Below are 21,756 nucleotides of genomic sequence, written 5' to 3'. Positions count from 1 at the left end.
GCAGGAGAATACTTTATTTACCTGCCCCTGTAAGAAGGATTTTAAGTCCTCCTTGTAGGATTGTTGCAAGGATGAAATGTAATAATGTAGGTAGGTGAAGTGCCTGGCATAATGTCAGCACTAGATACTTGTGTTTTCTTTTGTTTTTTTATTTCATTTGTTTATTTATTTATTTAGAGACTGAGTCTCACTCTGTCGCCAGGCTGGAGTGCAGTGGTGCGATCTCAGCTCACTGCAACCTCCACCTCCCAGGTTCAAGTGATTCTCCTGCCTTAGCCTCCCAAGTAGCTGGGATTACAGGCGCACGCCGCCACGCCCGGCTAATTTTTTTTGTATTTTTAGTAGAGACGGGGTTTCACCATGTTGGCCAGGATGGTCTCGATCTCTTGACCTCATGATCCCCCCGCCTCGACCTTCCAAAGTGTTGAGATTGAAGGCATGAGCCACCGCGCCCAGCTGATATTTGTGTTTTTTTATTTTTTTATTTTTATTTTTTTTGAGACGCAGTCTCGCGCTTTTGCCCAGGCCGCACTACAGTGGCGCTATCTCGGCTCACTGCAAGCTCCGCCTCCCGGGTTCACGCCATTCTCCTGCCTCAGCCTCCCGTATTTGTGTTTTTTTTTTTTAAATAAATGTTTTGGGCAGGGCATGGTGGCTCACGCCTGTAATCCTAGCACTTTGGGAGGCTGAGGGGGTAGATCACTTGAGGTCAGGAGTTTGAGACCAGCCTGGCCAACATGGTGAAACCCCATCTCTATTAAAAATACAACAATTAGCCAGGCGTGGTGGCGCATGCCTGTAATCCCAGCTACTTGGGAGGGTGAGGCAGGAGAATTGCTTGAACCTGGGAGGTGGAGGTTGCAGTGAGCCAAGATCTCACCACTACACTCCAGCCTGGGCGACAGAGAAAGACTCTGTCTGAAAAAAAAAAAAAAAGGAAGCAATAAAGATAACACCTGTATTAAGATATCATTAACCCCTTTAAGTTGGTTTTAAAAGCAATAATTCAGTGGTTTTTCATAAATTCATAGGTTATACAACCACTGCCACAACCTAACTCCAGGACATTTTCATCATGCTCCCCCAAAAAACCTCATACCCATTAACAGTCACTCCTTTACCATCAGCTCCTGGAAGCCACTAATCTACTTTCTCTATATAGATTTGTCTATTCTGGCCGGGCGCGGTGGCTCACGCCTGTAATCCCAGCACTTTGGGAGGCCGAGACAGGCAGATCATGAGGTCAGGAGATCAAGACCATCCTGGCTAACACGGTGAAATCCTGTCTCTACTAAAAAAAAATACAACAAAAATTAGCCGGGCATGGCGGTGGGCGCCTGTAGCCCCAGCTACACTGGAGGCTGAGGCAGGAGAATGGTGTGAACCTGGTAGGCAGAGCTTGCAGTGAGCCAAGATCGTGCCACTCACTGCACTCCAGCCTGAGCGACAGAGTGAGACTCCATCCCCCCCAAAAAAAAAAAGATTTGTGGCCGGGCGCGGTGGCTCACGCTTGTAATCCCAGCACTTTGGGAGGCCGAGGCGGGCGGATCACGAGGTCAGGAGATCGAGACCACGGTGAAACCCCGTCTCTACTAAAAATACAAAAAATTAGCCGGGCGTGGTGGCGGGCGCCTGTAGTCCCAGCTACTCGGAGAGGCTGAGGCAGGAGAATGGCGTGAACCCGGGAGGCGGAGCTTGCAGTGAGCCGAGATTGCGCCACTGCACTCCAGCCTGGGCGACAGAGCGAGACTCCGTCTCAAAAAAAAAAAAAAAAAAAAAAAGGGCTGGCTGCTGCTTACGTTTTTGTTTTGATTTGCTTTTTGGGCTACAAGATTAAATCTTATTTTATTCCGCCACCTGCTGGCAACGTCTTGAAATTTCTTTCATCTAACAAAAGGCGAAAGGTTTGTTGAAGATTTATTAACAAATATTATTTTTCCATTTTTCTCACAATCTGAAAACCTACCACTCAAAGAAAAACTCACTGATACGATTAGATGGTGTAAACATTCATCCTTATTCATCTTTAATAAGGCAAAACATTTGCTTTCCAAATTTTCCACAGTACTAATGTGAAACAGTAATAATCTTTTGTGCATAAAATGTACAGATGCAGGCCGGGCGCGGTGGTTCACGCCTGTAATCCCAGCACTTTGGGAGGCCGAGGTGGGCGGATTATGAGGTCAGGAGATCGAGACCATCCTGGCTAACACAGTGAAACGCCGTCTCTACTAAAAATACAAAAAATTAGCTGGGCATGGTGGTGGGCGCCTGTAGTCCCAGCTACTCGGGAGACTGAGGCAGGAGAATGGCTGAGCCCGGGAGGCGGAGCCTGCAGTGAGCTGAGATTGCGCCACTGCACTCCAGCCTGGGTGACAGAGCGAGACTCCGTCTCAAAAAAAAAAAAAAAAAAAAGTACGGATGTAATTTATTTTTTTCTTTTTTTAAAAAAAAGAAAATATATGCTTTTATTTTTCCGTGATTACAAACACAACTGAATATCAAATGCACAAAGTAAGAATTATACAGGGAAAAAAAAATCAGATACGTTCATATATAGATCACCTTTTCAAGGCTATTTCCGTCCAGAATAACCTTGGTTTGCCAGGGCCAATAGAAAGAAGTCACAAAATCGCCTTTAGTCAAATTTGTGTGTTTGCTTTCTTCTATAATTCCAATACCTCCACCATCAACGACTTGAGATAGCTGCCAAGGTGTTATATAATCAGTGCCAGTGTCTTCATTCATTCTACAATGAAGGCTGTCACTTCACACTTGGAAGGTTGCACAGTGGCCAGGCAGAGGCACTCCTCACTTCCCAAACGGGGTGGCAGCCGGGCAGAGGCGCTCCTCACTTCCCAAATGGGGTGGTGGCCGGGCAGAGGCGTTCCTCACTTCCCAGACGAAGCAGCTGGGCAGAGGCACTCCTCACATCCCAGACGATGGGCGGCCAGGCAGAGGCGCTCCTCACTTCCCAGACGGGGCAGCCGGGCAGAGGCGCTCCTCACATCCCAGAGGATGGGCGGCCGGGCAGAGGCGCTCCTCACTTCCTAGACGGGGTGGCGGCCGGGCAGAGGCGCTCCTCACATCCCAGACGGGGCGGCCGGGCAAAGGCCCTCCTCATATCCCAGATGATGGGCGGCCGGGCAGAGGCGCTCCTCACTTCCTAGACGGGGTGGCGGCTGGGCAGAGGCTGTAATCTTAGCACTTTGGGAGGCCAAGGCAGGCGGCTGAGAGGTGGAGGTTGTATCGAGCCAAGATCATGCCACTGCACTCCAGCCTGGGCAACATTGAGCATTGAGTGAGCGAGACTCCGTCTGTAATCCCAGCACTTCGGGAGGCCGAGGCGGGCAGATCACTCGAAGTCAGGAGTTGGAGACCAGCCTGGCCAACACAGCGAAACCCCTCTTCCACCAAAAATACAAAAACCAGCCAGGCGTGGTGGTGTGCGCCTGCAATGCCAGGTATTCGGCAGGCTGAGGCAGGAGAATCATGGGAGCCCGAGGCAGGGAGGCTGCAGTGAGCCGAGATTATGCCGCTGCACTCCAGCCTGGGCAACAGAGGGAGACCGTCGAAAGAAAGAAAAGAAAAGAAAAGAAAAGAAAAGAAAAGAAAAGAAAAGAAAAGAGAAAAGAAGGAAGAAAGGAAGGAAGGAAGGAAGGGAAAGAGAAAGAAAGAGAAAGAAAGAAAGACAGAAAGACGAAACAAAGAAAGAAAGAAAAGAAAAGAAAAGAAAAGAAAAGAAAAGAAAAGAAGGGGCCGGGCGCAGTGGCTCACGCTTGTAATCCCAGCACTTTGGGAGGCCGAGGCGGGCGGATCACGAGGTCAGGAGATCGAGACCACGGTGAAACCCCGTCTCTACTAAAAAAATACAAAAAATTAGCCGGGCATGGTGGCGGGCGCCTGTAGTCCCAGCTACTCGGAGAGGCTGAGGCAGGAGAATGGCGTGAACCCGGGAGGCGAAGCTTGCAGTGAGCCGAGATTGCGCCACTGCACTCCAGCCTGGGCGACAGAGCGAGACTCCGTCTTAAAAAAAAAAAAAAAAAAAAAAGAAAAGAAAAGAAGGAAAGAAAGAAAGAAAGAAAGGGAAAGAAGGAAGGAAGGAAAGAAGAGAGGGAGGGAGGGAAGGGAAGGGAAGGGTAGGACTCCAGATGTAATTTAAATAATAATTACAAAGTCAATCTGTGTAACTGACCCAGGTCAAGAAGAAGATATTGCCATCGTTCTTTTTTTTTTAGATGGAGTTTTGCCCTTGTTCCCCAGGCTGGAGTGCAGTGGCCTGATCTCGGCTCTCTGCAACCTCTGCCTCCAGGGTTCAAAGGATTCTCCTGCTCAGCCTCCCAAGTAGCTGAGATTACAGGCACCCACCACCATGCCCAGCTAATTTTTGTATTTTTGTAGAAAAGGTATTTCACCATATCGGCCAGGCTGGTCTCAAACTCCTGACCTCAAGTGATCCTCCCACCTTGGCCTCCTAAGGTGCTGGGATTACAGGCATGAGCCACTGGGCCTGGCCATGCCATCGCTTTAAATGACCAATGTCCCTCTTCTCCGATCCTGGCTCTCTCTCTCTTCCCCTCACAGGATTACCCTGATTTTGGGAATAATCATTTGAGTATATACTGCTTTTGTAATCAGAAAATAACTAAAGTATTAATTGTTCAGATTAATCATATAAAAATTTTGATGTGGCGATTTATTCTGGAAATTTACATGGTTATTTCTGCATTTAACAAAGACATCCTAAGTTCAACATCATTAATTATTAGGGAAATGCAAATTAGCCCAGAGTGATCTCACTCACTAGAATAGCTAAAATTAAAACGACAATCATAAATGTTAAAGATGTGGAGAAATTAAGACCCTCACGTATTACCGATGGGAATGTGAAATGGTGCAGCCACTTCAGAAGACAGTTTGGCAGTTCCTCAAAATATGAAACACCAAGTTACCATATGACAGAGCAATTCCACTTCTGGGTGTAGCACCAAAAGAAATGAAACATTATGTCCACACAAAAACTTGTACACAAATGTTGATACTAGCATTATTCCTAAAAGCCAAAAAGTGGAAACAACGCAAGTGTCCATCCACTGATGAATGAATAAACAAAATGTGATCTACCGTACAATGGAGTATGATTCAGCCATCCAACGGAATGATGTATTGACACAGGTTATCACATGGAAAAACCTTGAAGACATCGTGGGAAGTGAAGCTCGTCCATCACAAAAGACTACATAGTGTATGATTCCACTTATAGGAAATGTCCAGAACAGGCAAGTTCAGAGACAGAAAGCAGAGAAGTGCTTGCCAGGGGCTGGGGGGGTGGAGAAAGGAAGAGTGACAACTAATGGGTATGATGAAAATATTCCGAAAGCAGATAGCGGTGGTGGTCGCACAACCCTCTGAATACCTTAAAAACCACTAGATTAGAATTACTTATTATTATATATTATAATTATATATATATATTTTTTGAGACGGAGTCTTGCTCTGTCACCCAGGCTGGAGTGCAGTGGTGCGATCTCGGCTCACTGTAAGCTCCGCCTCCCAGGTTCACGCCATCTCCTGCCTCAGCCTCCCGAGTAGCTGAGACTACAGGCGCCCGCCACCACGCCCGGCTAATTTTTTATATTTTTAGTAGAGATGGGGTTTCACCATGTTAGCCAGGATGGTCTCGATCTCCTGACCGCATGATCCGCCCACCTCGGCCTCCCAAAGCGCTGGGATTACAGGCATAAGCCACTGTGCCTGGCCTTTTTTTTCTTTTTTTTGAGACAGAATCTCACTCTGTCACCCAGGCTGAAATGCAGTGGCATGATCTCGGCTTACTGCAACGTCCGCCTCCCAGGTTCAAGCCATTCTTGTGCCTCAGCCTCCTGAATAGCTGGGACTACAGGTGTAAGCCACCACACCCAGATAATTTTTGTATTTTTAGTAGAGACGGGGTTTCACCATGTTGGCCAGGATGGTCTCGATCTATCGACCTCGTGATCTGCCCACCTCGGTCTCCCAAAGTGCTGGGAATTACAGCGTGAGCCACCAGGCCCGGCCTTTTAAAAAATATTTTATTTATTTATTTATTTATTTGAGACAAGGTCTGTCTCTGTCGCCCAGGCTAGAGCACAGTGATGTGATCTCAGCTCACTGTATCCTTGACCTCCCAGGCTCAAGTGATCTTTTTACCTCAACTTCTCAAGTAGCTGGGACTACAAGTGCATGCCACCACACCCGGCTAATTTTTTACATTTTATGTAGAGATGGAGGTCTCACTATGTTGACCAGGCTGGTCTCAAAGCGATCCTCCTGTCTTGGCCTCCCAAAGTGCTGAGATTACAGGTGTGAGCTACTGCACCTGGCATATAATTATACATTAATCCCCACTTTCTCACTCTCCAGAAGCAACCACTATTGTGAACTTGGGGTATATCATTCTAGTTCAATGTATGTTCCTTTATATCTTATTATGTTGTGTACTGTTCGTCTTGTAAATAAATTGTATACTAATCTATTACATTTAAAACAACAATGTGCTGAGACTTGCTTTTGTCAGCTTTTTTTTACATTTGCATTTTCTCACGAAATAAGCATGGAGGAAAGCACAAAAACCATTATGTACAGTTTGTCAAGTAATAGTAAGCTGAACACCTAGGTACCTACCACCCAGGTCATGAAATTAGTCACTGCCAGTGCCCAGAAACCTGGAACATGCAGACTCTCAGCCTTGGCCTCCTTCTTTCCCCCAGACGTAACCACAGCCTTGCTTTTCTGGTAATTTAGTTGCTTTTCTTTGTAGTTTTACCACTTATGTTTGTTTTGTTTTTCTGGTTTGGATCTTTTATTTTTAAAGTTATGTATGAACATAATTATTTTTATTTATTTATTTATTTATTTATTTATTTGAGACGGAGTCTTGCTCTGTTGCCTAGGCTGGAGTGCAATGGTGCGATCTCGGTTCACTGCAACCTCGGCCTCCTGGGTTCAAGTGATTCTCTTGCCTCAGCCTCCTGAGTAGCTGGAATTACAAGCGCATGCCACCACGCCAATTTCTGTATTTTTAGTAGAGACAGGGTTTCACCATGTTGGCCAGGCTGGTCTCAAACTCCCGACCTCAGGTGATCTGCCCACCTCAGCCTTCCAAAGTGCTGAGATTATAGGCGTGAGCCACAGCGCCCAGCCGAACATAATTATTAATATAAATTAAACAGACACACACACACACACATATATACACATGTCTGTCTGTCTGTCTGTCTGTAGTCAGTATTATGGCTCCATATTCGACTCAGCCATTGTTATGTGTGACTATAATTCATTCATTTTGCTGCTGTGATATTCTTTTTTTTTTTTTTTCTGTCGCCCTGTCTAGAGTGCCATGGCACAATCACGGCTCAGTGCCGCCTTGATCTCCCGAGCTCAAGCGATCCTTTCAATGCAGCCTCCTGAGGAGCTGAACTACAAGTGTGTGCCATCCCGCCTGGTTGATTTTGTTTTATTTTAGGAGATGAGATATGGCTGGGCACCGTGGCTCATGCCTGTAATCCCAGCACTTTGGAAGGCCGAGGCAGGCAAATCACTTGAGGTCACTTGAGTTTGACATCTGCCCAGCCAACATGGTGTAACTCCATCTCTACAAAAAATACAACAAAAAAATTAACCAGGCGTGGCGGCACACGCCTGTGGTCCCAGCTACTTGGGAGGCTGAGGCAGGAGAATCACTTGAACCCACGAGGTGGAGGCTGCAGTGAGCCAAGATCAGGCCACTGTACTCCAGCCTGGGTGACAGACCAAAACTCTGTCTCAAAAAAAAAAAAAAAGGAAAGAAAGAAAGACAGGGTCTTGCTCTGTTGCCCAGACTGTAGTGCAGTGGCACCATCATGGCTCACTGCAGCATCGGCCTCCTGGGCTCAAGCCATCCTCCCACCTCAGCCTCCCAAAGCACTGGGGTGACAGGCGTGAGCCACAGAACCCAGCCATAGTGCCTAACATCTCGAGTGATGAATGAGATCCACATTATTTGTTACTGTCTCTAGATTACAGAAAACCAGTTAATTATTTGATTTAGGAACTGGCATGATCCACCCCAAATAATTTACAAGATAAGCGTGCCCTGGTGCATGCATCTTTGTCATCTCAGCTACTCTGGAGGCTGAGGCAGGAGGACAGCTTCAGCCCAGGAGTTTGAGGCCAGCCTGGACAACATAGCAAGAGCCTGTCTCTTAAAAACAGTAACAACAACAACAACAACAAAAAACGAATATGGTGGGGTGCAGTGGCTCATGCCTGTAATCCCAGTACTTTGGGAGGCTGAGGCAGGCGGATCACCTGAGGTCAGGAGTTTGAGACCAGCCTGGCCAACATGGTAAAACCCCATCTTTACTAAAAATTAAAAAAATTAGCCAGGCATAGCAGTGGGCTCCTGTAATCCCAGCTACTTGGGAGGCTGAGGCATGAGAATCACTTGAACCCAGGAGGCAGAGGTTGCAGTGAGCCAAGATTGTGCCACTGCACTCCAGCCTGGGCAACAGGAGTGAAACTCCGTTTCAAAAAAAACAAAACAAAAACAAAACAAAAAACGAATATATCATGGCCGGACAGGGCAGCTCATGCCTTTGGGAGGATGAAGCGGATGGATCACTTGAGGTCAGGAGTTCAAGACCAGCCTGGCCAACATGGTGAAACCCTGTCTCTACTAAAAATACAAAAGTTAGCTGGGTGTGGTGGTGGGCGCCTGTAATCCCAGCTACTCGGGAGGCTAAGGCAGGAGAATCGCTTGAACCCAGGAGGCGGAGGTTGCAGTGAGCCAAGATCGTGCTGCTGCACTGCAGCCTGGGCAACAGAGTGAGACTGAAAAAAAAAAAGCCCGGGCATGGTGGCTCACACCTGTAATCTCAGCACTTTAGAAGGCTGAAGTGGGCAGATCACCTGAGGTCAGGAGTTCAAGAACAGCCTGGCCAACATAGTGAAACCCTGTCTCTACTAAAAATACAAAAAATTAACTAGGCGTGATGGTGGCGCCTATAGTCCCAGCTACTTGGGAAGCTGAGGCAGGAGAATCGCTTGAACTCAGGAGGCAGAGGTTGCAGTGAGCCAAGATTGTGCCACTGCACTCCAGCCTGGGCAACAGAGCGAGACTCCAAAAAAAAAAAAAAAGTGTCCTAGCAAAGTAATTATATCAAAGAATTTAGATGAACTGTAACTCCAAAACTGTAAGTACTTCCCTTGATAGAGCCATGAGGCAACAGAAAGGATGTTTCAAACTTATTAGCGTCTTTAAAGGAGCTGCCAAATTCATGTGCTTCTTTCTGGAGAGGGGTTAAATTGAGAAGTGTATTGTATTTCAGTTTGGTTCACTTAACATCTGCCAATGCCAGCATGTTGTCTGGTTAGGGAAATGTTAAATATAAGTAATTGCTATAGCAAGTGGTGGAGACCTTGTGTCTTCCTGCAGTTTAGGCTTCTCACTGGCATCCTAAAACAATTCCAATCTCCAACCACGAGACTTTGTCTGTTTTGAGCAAGGCAGTAGCCTCAGCACTTAGCATGGCTCCCGGCACTCAATAAATACGTATCGAGTGGGTGAATATTTAGTGTACTTGTCATTTGCCTGAATGACATCCGATCCCCTCCTTACCCTTCCGCCTGCTCTGCTCTGTTTCCCAAGGTGATGAACACGCAGACTGAGCTTTCCAGCCTTCCTGCTGGGCTCAGTCAATGGAAAGGACTGGTGGGAGGCTGGAAGGCAGGAGGGGAAGCTAGGGTATTTCTCCCCTCTCTTTGTCTTGGGCACCATCTCCAGTAGCATCTTTGGCTGAAATGGCTGCACAGGCTTCATCCAGGTGACTTTTCTTTTTTTTTTTTTTTTGAGACAGAGTCTCGCTCTGTCGCCCAGGCTGGAGTGCAGTGGCGCAATCTCGGCTCACTGCAAGCTCCGCCTCCCGGGTTCACGCCATTTTCCTGCCTCAGCCTCCTGAGTAGCTGGGACCACAGGCGCCTGCCACTACGCCCGGCTAATTTTTTGTATTTTTAGTAGAGACAGGGTTTCACCGTGTTAGCCAGGATGGTCTCGATTTCCTAACCTTGTGATCCGCCCACCTCGGCCTCCCAAAGTGCTGGGATTACAGGCGTGAGCCACCGCGCCTGGCTTCATCCAGGTGACTTTGTTGGGGGGAGGGGTTGTTTTTGAGACAGGGTCTCGCTTTGTCTCCCCAGCTGGAGTGCAGGGGCACAATCACAGCTCACTACAGCCTTCAATTCCTGGGCTCAAGTGACCCTCCCACCTCAGCCTCCTGAGTAGCTGGGACTACAGGCGCATGACACCATGCCCAGCTAATTTTTGTATCTTTTGTAGAGGAACAGTTTCACCATGTTGCTCCAGGCTGGTCTCAAACTCCTGGGCTCAAGAGATCCACTCACCTCGGCCTCCCAAAGTGCTGGAATTACAGACATGAGCCACTGTGCCCAGCGACACGTGGTTTTTAAGAGATTTTTGTAGGAGTTGGGATCTTCCACAATTGTGAGATCTGGTTAGACAGTCTCCATAACGCTGGGTCTCTGTGTCTGATGCTGGAGCCTGAAGTCTGCAGGGCAGGCAGCTGAGAACAGAAGATGGATGTAAAGTAGAGAAGAGCAAGAACAATCTGGAACCCATGAGCAAGAGCTGAAATCTACAAGCACAGACTGAAACCTAGGTCAGTCCTCATTGTCCCCAACTTTGATGGCATGGGTGTCCTGCAGAAAACACTGGTGCCCTTAGGCAGGGAGCTGGTTCAGGGGTCACAGCAGCCAAACGAGGATCCAGGGGCAGGTGGACCCACCGCAGGCAGGCAAAGGACAATGTTCAGGAGACGCAGAAGTGGCTGGTGACTCTGCCCCGGCCTTCCAGGCATCAGTAAGAGTATGGCTGCTGCTCTACTTCCACACACCAAATCTCATGCCACAGAAAATTGCCCTTTATGGCCCACCCAACCAGAAACACATAGAAAAAGGAATTCTGGGAAATGCAATTCAACTAGCCAAGCTAACACATTACCAAACCAGTGAGCATGGTTTCTTGGGATAGCTTGGGGGTGATGTGTCAGTGTTCTACCATGAGCAAGCCTACCTGCAAGGGCTGAGACCTGAAGGAAGCTGACAAACCTGGTTTCTCAGAAAGAAACTTCTTTGTTTTTTAGAGACAGAGTCTCGCTCTGTTGCCCAGGCTGGAGTGCAGTGGCACAATCATGGCTCACTGCAGCCTCAGACTTCTGGGCTCAAGCAATGCTCCTGCCTCAGCCTCCTGAGTAGCTGGGACTATAGGTGCACCACAGCACACTCGGTTAAGGTTTTCCATTTTTTTGTAGCAATGAAGTCTCACCACTTTGTCCAGGTTGCTCTCAAACTCCTGACCTCAAGCATTCCTCCTGTCTTGGCCTCCCAAAGCACTGGGATTACAGGTGTGAGCCACCCACCCAGCCTCAGAATGAAACATTTAATAGGGATTTTTGAACAAAAGCCATGTCTTGGGTGGCTGTGAGATGATGGATGCCTGCACTGTTAGCCCCCAGACCCAAGGCTTCTATACCTAGGGAAAGAGCGTATGTGCTTCAGAAGGAATATGTCATCAAGGTTGTTTTGACCCAAGGGCAGGATTTGCAGTAATTACTTGCTCTTCACAGCAGATAACGTAGAAATCTTAGAGGCATTCTGGGAACTGAGATGAATTGGAAGTCCACATGGTGGATAAGCCTGCAAGGTAGAGTTGCTTTAGCTTCCACAATCAGCCCACCTGCAAGTAAAAGGAAATGTAACCAAAAGTGCTTAACCAATAAGGAAAATTTACTATGTCACAGAACAATGGATCCAATGACCTTACAGTGTTGTGAATGGCTCAGGAATGTCATTAAGGGTCAAGTTCTTTTTCTCTGCCATCTGCAGCAGGTTGGCTTTATTTCTCAGCATGTCACAGCCTCTATCACATCCTCACATAACTATTTCCACAGCTGGGAAGGGGACTGTTTCTCTCATGAGGCTCTATTTAAGAGCAGGGGGCTGGATACAGTGGCTCATACCTGTAATCCCAGCACTTTGGGAGGCTGAGGCAGGAGGATCACTTGAGCCCAGGAGTTCAAGGCCAGCCTAGGCAAGATAGCGAGACCCCATCTCTACAAAAATAAAAAATTAACAGGCATAGTGGCACACACCTGTGGTCCCAGCTACTCAGGAGGCTGAGGCAGGAGGATCACTTGTCTAAAAAATCGAGGCTACAGTGAGCTGTGATCGCACCACTGCGCTCAAGCCTGGGCAACAGAGGGAGACCATGTCTCAAAAAAAAAAAAAAAAAATTATGAAGAATTTGAAAACGGCCCAGGCGCAAGGGCACACATCTGTAATCCCAGCACTTTGGGAGGCCGAGGAGGGTGGATCAGGTCAGGAGGCCTAAGGTCAGGGGTTCAAGACCAGCCTGGCCAACATGGTGAAACCCCATTTCTACTAAAAATTAAAAATTAGCCGGGCATAGTGGCACACGCATGTAATCTCAGCTACTCGGGAGGCTGAGGTGGGAGAATCAGTTGAACCTGGGAGGTGGAGGTTGCAGTGAGCCATGATCACATCACTGAACTCCAGGCTGGGCAACAGAGAGAGACTCCATATTAAAAAAAAAAAAAAAAAAAAAAAAAGAATTTTGAAATAGTGACAGGAGGGTATTAACCCAAGCACAAGGCCCTTCTGAATGCAGGGAACATCATATTAACTAGGTGTAGATTTTGAGTCCATTTAAGGGTTTCCATGTTTGCTTTTTCATTACTTTTCTATGCTTCTTATGAGGGACATACGAAGCAGTTCATTCTTTTCAAAGCAGCTCCATTCTTGGCTTAGGGCTCTTTTTAAAAAATTTATTATTACTATTTTTTTTTGAGACAGAGTTTCGCTCTTGTTGCCCAGGCCGGAGTGCAATGACTGCAGTGGCGTGATCTCAGCTCACCACAACCTCTGCCTCCCGGGTTCAAGAGATTCTCCTGCCTCAGCCTCCCGAGTAGCTGGGATTACAGGCATGAGCCACCATGCCGGGCTAATTTTGTATTTTTATTAGAGACAGGGTTTCTCCATGTTGGTTAGGCTGGTCTCCAACTCCCGACCTCAGGTAATCTACCTGCCTTGGCCTCCCAAGGTGCTGGGATTACAGGCATGAGCCACCGCACCCCGCCAAATCTTTTTTTTTTTTTTTTTTTAGACGTAGTTTCACTCTTGTCACCCAGGCTGGAGTGCAATGGTGCAATCTCAGCTCACTGCAACCTCCACCTCCTGGGTTCAAGAGATTCTCCTGCCTCAGCCTCCTGAGTAGCTAGGATTACAGGCGCCCGCCACCACGCCCAGCTAATTTTTGTATTTTGTTTAGGCAGAGACGGGGTTTCACCACGTTGGCTAGACTGGTCTTGAACTCCTGACCTCAGGTGATCCACCTGCCTCAGCCTCCCAAAGTGCTGGGATTACACGTGTGAGCCACCGCGCCCTGCTCAAATCTTTTTTTTTTTTTTTTTTTTTTGAGACGGAGTCTCCCTGTCGCACAGGCTGGAGTGCAGTGGCAGAATCTCGGCTCACTGCAGGCTCCGTCCCCCGGGGTTCACGCCATTCTCCTGGCTCAGCCTCCCGAGTAGCTGGGACTACAGGCGCCCGCCACCTCGCCCGGCTAATTTTTTGTATTTTTAGGAGAGACGGGGTTTCACCATGTTAGTCAGGATGGTCTCGATCTCTTGACCTCGTGATCCGCCCGCCTCGGCCTCCCAAAGTGCTGGGATTACAGGCTGAGCCACCGCGCCCGGCCTACTCAAATCTTTTTTAAATTGAAGGGTAAATTCTCTGTGTTCATATTCCCAGTCGTGACATTTTTAGGTCTAGTAACCTTGCTGCGGGGCATTGGGGACAGTCCCCGCCCTAAACTCGGCTACCAATGCCTCCTCCGCGCTCTTATCTCCCTTACCGCGTTGGAACGGGATCCCACCCACTTCCGGCAGGAGCGTCCAAAGCGCAGGCGCAACTCCAGGCGTCCAGCAACTGTCAAGTGCTGACGTACGCGCATGTATACAGGGGCGGGTCTGGTTAATTGCGCGGGAGATTGTGGGTCCACTGAACTCACGCGACTGTCTCCGCCCATCTAAATAGGCGGGCGGAGCCGAGGGCTCAGTCTGGCTTCAGGAAGCGCAGGCGCATTGAGTGCAGGAACGTGACTCAGGCACCGGGGCGACCTTCACGCATGCTCATTTAAATGAGTCAAGGAGCTTATTACACCAGCTCCAGGACCCGCCTTTCTTTCTTAACCAGCCTCTGGCTTTTAAAGGGCCAGAGCCCTGTTTCTCCGAATTGTGGATTTTTTGGTTTGGGGTTTTTAAAATAATTTTATTTTATTGTGGTTAAAAATACTTGACATGAAATCTACCCTCAACAATTTTTAAAGTGTACCATATAGTATATTGTTAGCTGTAGATACAACCAAATTGCTTTTTAATATTAAGCATGTATTGAGCACCTACTGTGTGTAAAGCAAACTTACATTGCTGTGTGCATTTTACAATTTTTCTCCTGTAATAATATGTAATAATTACGTTCATATGTATATTTTTGCATAAATTTATTCCTCCATCCCAGTGTACTATTCCTTTCTTTGGTGGCAATTCTTTTTTTTTTTTTTTTGAGACAAAGTTTCATTCTTGTTGCCCAGGCTGGCATGCAATGACGCGATCTGGGCTCCCTGCAACCTCCGCCTCCCGGGTTCAAGCGATTCTCTCCTGCCTCAGCCTCCGGAGTAGCTGGCATTACAGACACCCGGCACCACACCTGGCTAATTTTTTTGTATTTTTAAGTAGAGACGGGTTTTCACCATGTTGGCCAGGCTGGTGTCAAACTCCTGACCTCATGATCTGCCCGCCTCGGCCTCCCAAAGTGCTGGGATTACAGGCGTGAGCCACCATGCCTGGCCCCAGCCTCTCTTTAAAATTATTTTTATTTATTATTATTTTTTAAGAGACGGAGTCTCACTCTGCCATCCAGGCTGGAATACAGTGGCGAGATCATAACTCATTGCAGCCTCCATTTCCTGGGCTCAAGTGATCCTACCTCGCCCTCCCGTGTAGCTGTACTACAGGTGCGCATCACCACATCTGGCTTTTTTCTTTTCTTTTTTTCTTTTTTTTTTTTTTTTTTTTTTGAGACGGAGTCTCACTCTGTCACCCAGGCTGGAGTGCAGTGGCGCAATCTCGGCTCACTGCAAGCTCCGCCTCCCGGGTTCACGCCATTCTCCTGCCTCAGCCTCTCCGAGTAGCTGGGACTACAGGCGCCCGCCACCACGCCCGGCTAATTTTTTTTGTATTTTTAGTAGAGACGGGGTTTCACCGTGGTCTCGATCTCCTGACCTCGTGATCCGCCCGCCTCGGCCTCCCAAAGTGCTGGGATTACAAGCGTGAGCCACCGCGCCCGGCCTTTCTTTTTTTCTTTTAAGATCGTGTTTCACTGTGTCTCCCAGGCTGCAGTGCGTAGCTCACTGCAGCCTCTAATTCATGGGCTCGAGCAATCATCCTACCTCAGCCTCCCAAGTAGTGAGGACTATATAGAGACATAGTCTTGTTGCCCAAGCTAGACTGGAACTCCTGGCCTCAAGCGATTCTCCTGCCTCAGCCTCCTGAGTAGCTGGAATTACAGGCGTGCACCACCACACCAAGCTAATTTTTGTATTTTTAGTAGAGACGAGGTTCCACTATGTTGGCCAGACTGGTCTCGAACTCCTGACCTCAAGTGATCCACCTGTCTTGGCCACCACGCCCAGCTAATTTTTGTATTTTTAGTAGAGACAGGGTTTGCTGTGTTGGCCAGGCTGGTCTTGAACTCCTGACCCAAGTGATCCTCCTACCTCAGCCTCCCACAGTGCTGGGATTACAGCGGTGCGCCACTGCGCCTGGACAGTTTGCTGCTTTTTAAAACAAGGATCAGGATACCTACCAATCTCACAGGATTGTTGCGAAAAGTAAATTCTTTAAAAAGTATGTGTGAAGTCAGGAAGCTGAGGCAGGAGAATCTCTTGAACCCGGGAGGTGGCATTTGCAGTGAGCTGAGATCGCGCCACTGCACTCCAGCCTGGGTGACAGAGCGAGACTCTGTCTCAAAAAAAACAAAAAAAAGTATGTGAAGTGCCAAGTACTGTGCCTCATGCCAGGTATATATGTTGAACAAATAGTCATTAAGTGGAATTATTCAGTCAGAAAATGGTTTTATAGTTCCTGTAACAGTTCCAGATGTTTCTTCAGGAAGATTTACCTAATTGCGAGGATGGCTAGCCACGTGTAATGGTGTCTCTTTTTCCAATATCGCAGGCCATCATTTTTACACATTTTTCCTAGTCTAGACAGTATGTAATGGTATGGCAGGGTTATTTTAATTTTCATTTATTTAATTCCAGTGAGGCCATGCATTTTTCCTTGGGATGATTTATTAGCTTTATTTCTTTGCCTAACAACTATTTTCAAACACTGTAATTTTCACTGGCTTATCCCTGCAGACATGATGTTAGGTTCTGACACAGCATGTTGCTGACCATTTTTTTTTTTTGAAACGCAGCCTTGCTCTGTTGCCCAGGCTGAAGTGCAATGGCGCGATCTCGGCCCACTACAACCTCTGCCTCCTGGGTTCAAGCAATTTTCCTGCCTCAGCCTTTGGAGTAGCTGGGATTACAGGTGCCTGCCACCATGCCCAGCTAATTTTTGTATTTTTAGTAGAGACGAGGTTTCACCATATTGGCTAGGCTGGTCTCGAACTCCTGACCTCAAGTCACACTTTGAGAGGCCGAGACCAGGCAGGCCAGAGTGCTGGGATTATAGGCGTGCGCCACCGCACCTGGCCTGACCTTTTTTTTTTTTCTGGAGAAAGAGGGTTGGGGGAGAGAGAGAAGCAAAAGGAAACTCTCCAAAGAAGGGATTGAAGCTACAGTGAAAACTCGTCCCTAGAGCAGCTCTGTCCAGTAGAACTGGTGAGGGTGCCACAATGTCTGCATATGTCTGTCCCATATAGTCCAGCATGTGCCCACAAAGCACTTGGAATGTGGCTACTGTGACTGAGGAATTTTTTTTTTTTTTTTTTTTTTTTTTTTTTGAGACGGAGTCTCGCTCTGTCGCCCGGGCTGGAGTGCAGTGGCGCGATCTCGGCTCACTGCAAGCTCCGCCTGCCGGGTTCACGCCATTCTCCTGCCTCAGCCTCCCGAGTAGCTGCGACTACAGGCGCCCGCCACCACGCCCGGCTGATTTTTTGTATTTTTAGCAGAGACGGGGTTTCACCATGTTAGCCAGGATGGTCTCGATCTCCTGACCTCGTGATCCGCCCGCCTCGGCCTCCCAAAGTGCTGGGATTACAGGCTTGAGCCACCGCGCCCGGCCGACTGAGGAATTTTTAATTTTATCTAACTTAAATTTAAATTCAAATACAAGGAAGGGGACAGGCACGGTGGCTCACACCTGTAATCTCAGCACTTTGGGAGGCTGAGGCAGGAGGATCACTCTAGCCTACGAGATCGAGACCAGCCTGGGCAACACAACGAAACCTAGTCTCTACAAAAAATACAAAAGTTAACCGAGTGTGGTGGTGCACACCTGTGGTCCCAGTTCCTTGGGAGGCTGAGGTGGGAGGATCACTTGAGCCCAGGAGGTTGAGGCTGCAGTGAGCCATGAGTACACCACTGCACTCCAGCCTGGGCGACAAAGTGAGACTCTGTCTCACAAATAAATACATAAATAAATACAAGGGAGGCTGAGGCAGGAGTTCAAAGCTGCAGTGAGGTATGATCAGGCCACTTTACTCCACCTTGGGCAATAGAGTGAGCCCCTGTCTCTAAAAATAATAATATAAATAAATAAATAAATAAACAAACAAACAAAAATAGCCACCTCATTGATGGCACCTCATTTTCCTTTGGAAAAATAAGGGGGAAAAGGAGACAAAAAAAAAGGGGCCTACAAAGTCGACTCAGGAGTGTCTTCACACATATAGAAGGACTCAGATTTAGACTTTTGGCATTGTTCTGGAGAGAGATGGTCCCAGAGACTATTGGTTTTGACAAAATGCTGTGTTCAGTTTGTGAAAATTTATCAAGCTATACACTGATGATATTTCCACTTTTTCTTTTTGAGACAGGGTCTCACTTTGCCACCCAGGCTGGTGTGCAGAGGCATGATTACTGGTCACTGCAGCCTTCACTTCCTGGGCCTTGGGTGATCCTCCCACCTCAGCCTCTGGAGTAGGTGGGACCGTAGGCAATGCACCACAATGCCCAGCTAATTAAAAAAATTTTTTTGTAGAGACGAGATTTAGCCATGTTGCCCAGGCTGGTCTCAAATGCCTGGTCTCAAGAAATCTACCTGCATTGGCCTCTGAAAGTGTGGGGATTACAGGTGTGAGCCACCGCTCCTGGCCTTTTTTTTTTTTTTTTTGAGACAGGGTCTTGCTCTGTCACCGAGGCTGAAGTGCAGTGGTGTGATCACCACTCACTGCAGCCTCGACCTCTCGACCTGCTGGGCTCAAGTGATCTCGCCTCAACCTCCTGAGTAGCTGAGACTACAGGCATGCACTACCACATCCAACTATTTTTAATTTTTTTTTGAGATGGGGGTCTCACTATGTTGCCCAGGCTGGTCTGATCTCCTGACCTCAAGCAATCCTCCTACTTGGGCCTCCCAAAGAGCCAGGATTACAGGGGTGAGCCACCATGCCTGGCCCCACTTTTCTATATGCATTTTACACTTCCATAAAAAGTTAAACAAAATTTAGCCCATTCTATGTTACCTTCTTTTGACATTTACCTGGTTTTCAATTTAGCAGAAGTCTCAAAAAAAAAAAAAAAAAAGTGGTCTGTGACTCGCTCTGGACACCTGACAGCCCCTAGAGGGCGCTCATTCTGCATGAGATACTTTTTCTTTTTTTTTCTTTTTTCTTTCTTTTTCTTTTTTGAGACGGAGTTTCGCACTTGTTGTCCAGGCTGGAGTGCAATGGCATGATCTCGGCTCACTGCAACCTCCGCCTCCCAGGTTCAAGCGATTCTCCCGCCTCAGCCTCCCAAGTAGCTGGGATTACAGGTATGCACCACCACACCCGGCTAATTTTGTATTTTTAGTAGAGATGGGGTTTCTCCATGTTGGTCAGGCTGGTCTCGAACTCCCAACCTCAGGTGATCCGCCCACCTCAGCCTCCCAAAGTGTTGGATTACAGGCCTGAGCCACCGTGCCTGGCTGTACACTTCAAATGAGTGAATTCTGGCCGGGCACGGTGGCTCACGCCTGTAATCCCAGTACTTTGGGAGGCTGAGGCGGGCTGATCACAAGGTCAGGTGTTTGAGACCAGCCTGGCCAATGTGGTGAAACCCCATCTCTACTGAAAATACAAAAATTAGCAGGGCATGGTGGCAGGCACCTGTAATCCCAGCTACTCGGGAGGCTGAGGCAGGAGAATCGCTTGAACCCGGGAGGCAGATGTTGTAATGAGCCGAGATCATGCCACTGCACTCCAGCCTGGACGACAGAGACTCCATCTCAAATAAATAAATAAACAAATAAATAAATAAAATGTACAATTCAGTGGTTTTTAGTGTGTCCACAGACTTATGCAACTATGAGCATGGTGAAATTGAGAACATTTTCAAAAGAAACCCTGTACTCCTTAGCTATCACTTCCCTCTCCAGTCCCTGGCAAGCACTAATCTACCGTCTGTCTCTGTGCCTTTGCCTATCCCAGACATTTCAAATGAATGGAATCACATACTGTGTGGGCTTTTAGCATTTATGCACTTCCACTTAGCATTATGGGCTTTTTTTTGTTTTTTCTTTTTTTGAGTCGGAGTTTTGCTCTTGTTGCCCAGGCTGGAGTGCAGTGATGCAATCTCAGCTCACTGCAACCTCTGCCTCCTGGGTTCAAGAGATTCTCCCACCTCAGCCTCCCGAGTACCTGGGATTACAGGTGTCCACCACCACACCCGGCTAATTTTTTGTATTTTTAGTAGACATGGGGTTTCACCATGTTGGCCAGGCTGGTCTCAAACTCCTGACCTCAGGTGATCCACCTGCCTCGGCCTCCCAAAGTGCTGGGATCACAGGCATGAGCCACCGCGCCCGGCCGCCAGCATTACATTTTTACCGTTCACCATGTTGTAGCACCTATCAGAACTTCATTCCTAGGCCGGGTGCGGTGGCTCATGCCTGTAATCTCGGCACTTTGGGAAGCCAAGGTGGGCAGATCACTTAAGGTTAGGAGTTCGAGAACAGCCTGGCCAACATAGTGAAACCTCGTCTCTACTTAAGGGCCGGGCGCGGTGGCTCACGCTTGTAATCCCAGCACTTTGAGAGGCCGAGGCGGGCGGATCACGAGGTCAGGAAATCGAGACCACGGTGAAACCCCGTCTCTACTAAAAATACAAAAAAAAAAAAAAAAAAATTAGCCGGGCGTGCTGGCGGGCGCCTGTGGTCCCAGCTACTCGGAGAGGCTGAGGCAGGAGAATGGCGTGAACCCGGGAGGCGGAGCTTGCAGTGGGCCGAGACTGCGCCACTGCACTCCAGCCTGGGCGACAGAGCGAGACTCCATCTCAAAAAAAAAAATAAAATAAAATAAAATAAAAATAAAAATACAAAATTAGCTGGGTGTTGTGGCACACGCCTGTAATCCCAGCTACTCTGGAGGCTGAAGTGGGAGAATCTCTTGAACCTGGTAAGAGAAGGTTGCAGTCAGCCGAGACTGCACCACTGCACTTCGGCAAGGGCGAGAGAGTGAGATTCTGTCTTAGAAAAAAAAGCTGGGCGCGGTGGCTCACGCCTGTAATCCCAGCACTTTGGGAGGCTGAGGCGGGCGGATCACGAGGTCAGGAGATGGAGACCATCCTGGCTAACATGGTGAAACCCCATCTCTACTAAAAAAAATACAAAAAATCAGCCAGGCATGGTGGCGGGCACCTGTAGTCCCAGCTACTCTGGAGGCTGAGGCAGGAGAATGGCGGGAACCTGGGAGGCGGAGCTTGCAGTTAGCCGAGATGGCGCCACTGCATTCCAGCCTGGGTGACAAAGTGAGACTCCGTCCCCCCCCCCCAAAAAAAGAACTTCATTCCTTTTTATAGCCAAATAGGATTCCATGGCATGGACAGAGCGCATTCTGTTTATCCGCTCATCTATTGATGGATATCTGGATTGTCTCCACCTTTTGTCTATTATGTGCTGTGGCTCATGCCTGTAATCCCAGCACTTTGGGAGACCGAGGCGGGTGGATCATTTGAGGTCAGGAGTTGGAGACCGGGCTGGCCAACGTGGTGAAACCCTGTCTCTACTAAAAATACAAAATTAGCCGGGCATGGTGGCAGTGCCCGTAGTCCCAGCTACTTGAGAGGCTGAGGCACAAGAATCACTTTAACCCAGGAGGTGGAGGTTGCAGTGAGCCAAGATCGCATCACTGCACTCCAGCCTGGGTGGCAGAGCGAGACTCTGTAAAAGAAAAAAAAAAAGAAATCTCAGGACTCCCTGCCAAGGCTGAACATCCAGGAAGGAAGCTAAAGGTCTGTGCCCAGGAGAAGGTCAACAAGGCCATGCCTTGCTGATTGAGGGGACATTTATCTGTGGGCATCGAGGGGAGTCCCTCTTGCCCCAGACTATACAGGGCAACTCCTCTCACCCCAAGCTGTAAACAAGGTCCTTGAATATGGTGCTCAGCCATATCCTTGCCACTCAGATCTGGAAGTGATTATCCGAAGGGTATTTGGGA

The 21,756-nt window shown here is 48.2% G+C and overlaps 1 long non-coding RNA gene across 4 annotated transcripts in view; it reads right to left on the bottom strand.

The window, feature by feature from the left end:
- Positions 1–2,452: 2,452 nt before the first annotated feature.
- Positions 2,453–21,756, bottom strand: part of LOC129459772 (uncharacterized) — a 34,820-nt gene continuing 15,516 nt past the window's right edge. For 2 of the 4 annotated variants that reach the window (XR_010114978.1, XR_010114977.1), the window contains 2 exons: positions 11,567–11,770; positions 2,453–10,598 (listed from right to left, as the gene is read on the bottom strand). This is a non-coding gene — a long non-coding RNA (uncharacterized lncRNA). The remainder of the gene's footprint in view (positions 10,599–11,566; positions 11,771–21,756) is intronic. The other 2 variants (XR_010114979.1, XR_008650056.2) reach the window with 2 other exon arrangements.

This window comes from Symphalangus syndactylus, chromosome 13 (genome assembly GCF_028878055.3).
Source record: "Symphalangus syndactylus isolate Jambi chromosome 13, NHGRI_mSymSyn1-v2.1_pri, whole genome shotgun sequence".
Taxonomy (NCBI): domain Eukaryota; kingdom Metazoa; phylum Chordata; class Mammalia; order Primates; family Hylobatidae; genus Symphalangus; species Symphalangus syndactylus.
The sequence above is the reverse complement of the archived record's forward strand: the minus strand, read 5'-3'. Positions and strand labels throughout refer to the sequence as shown.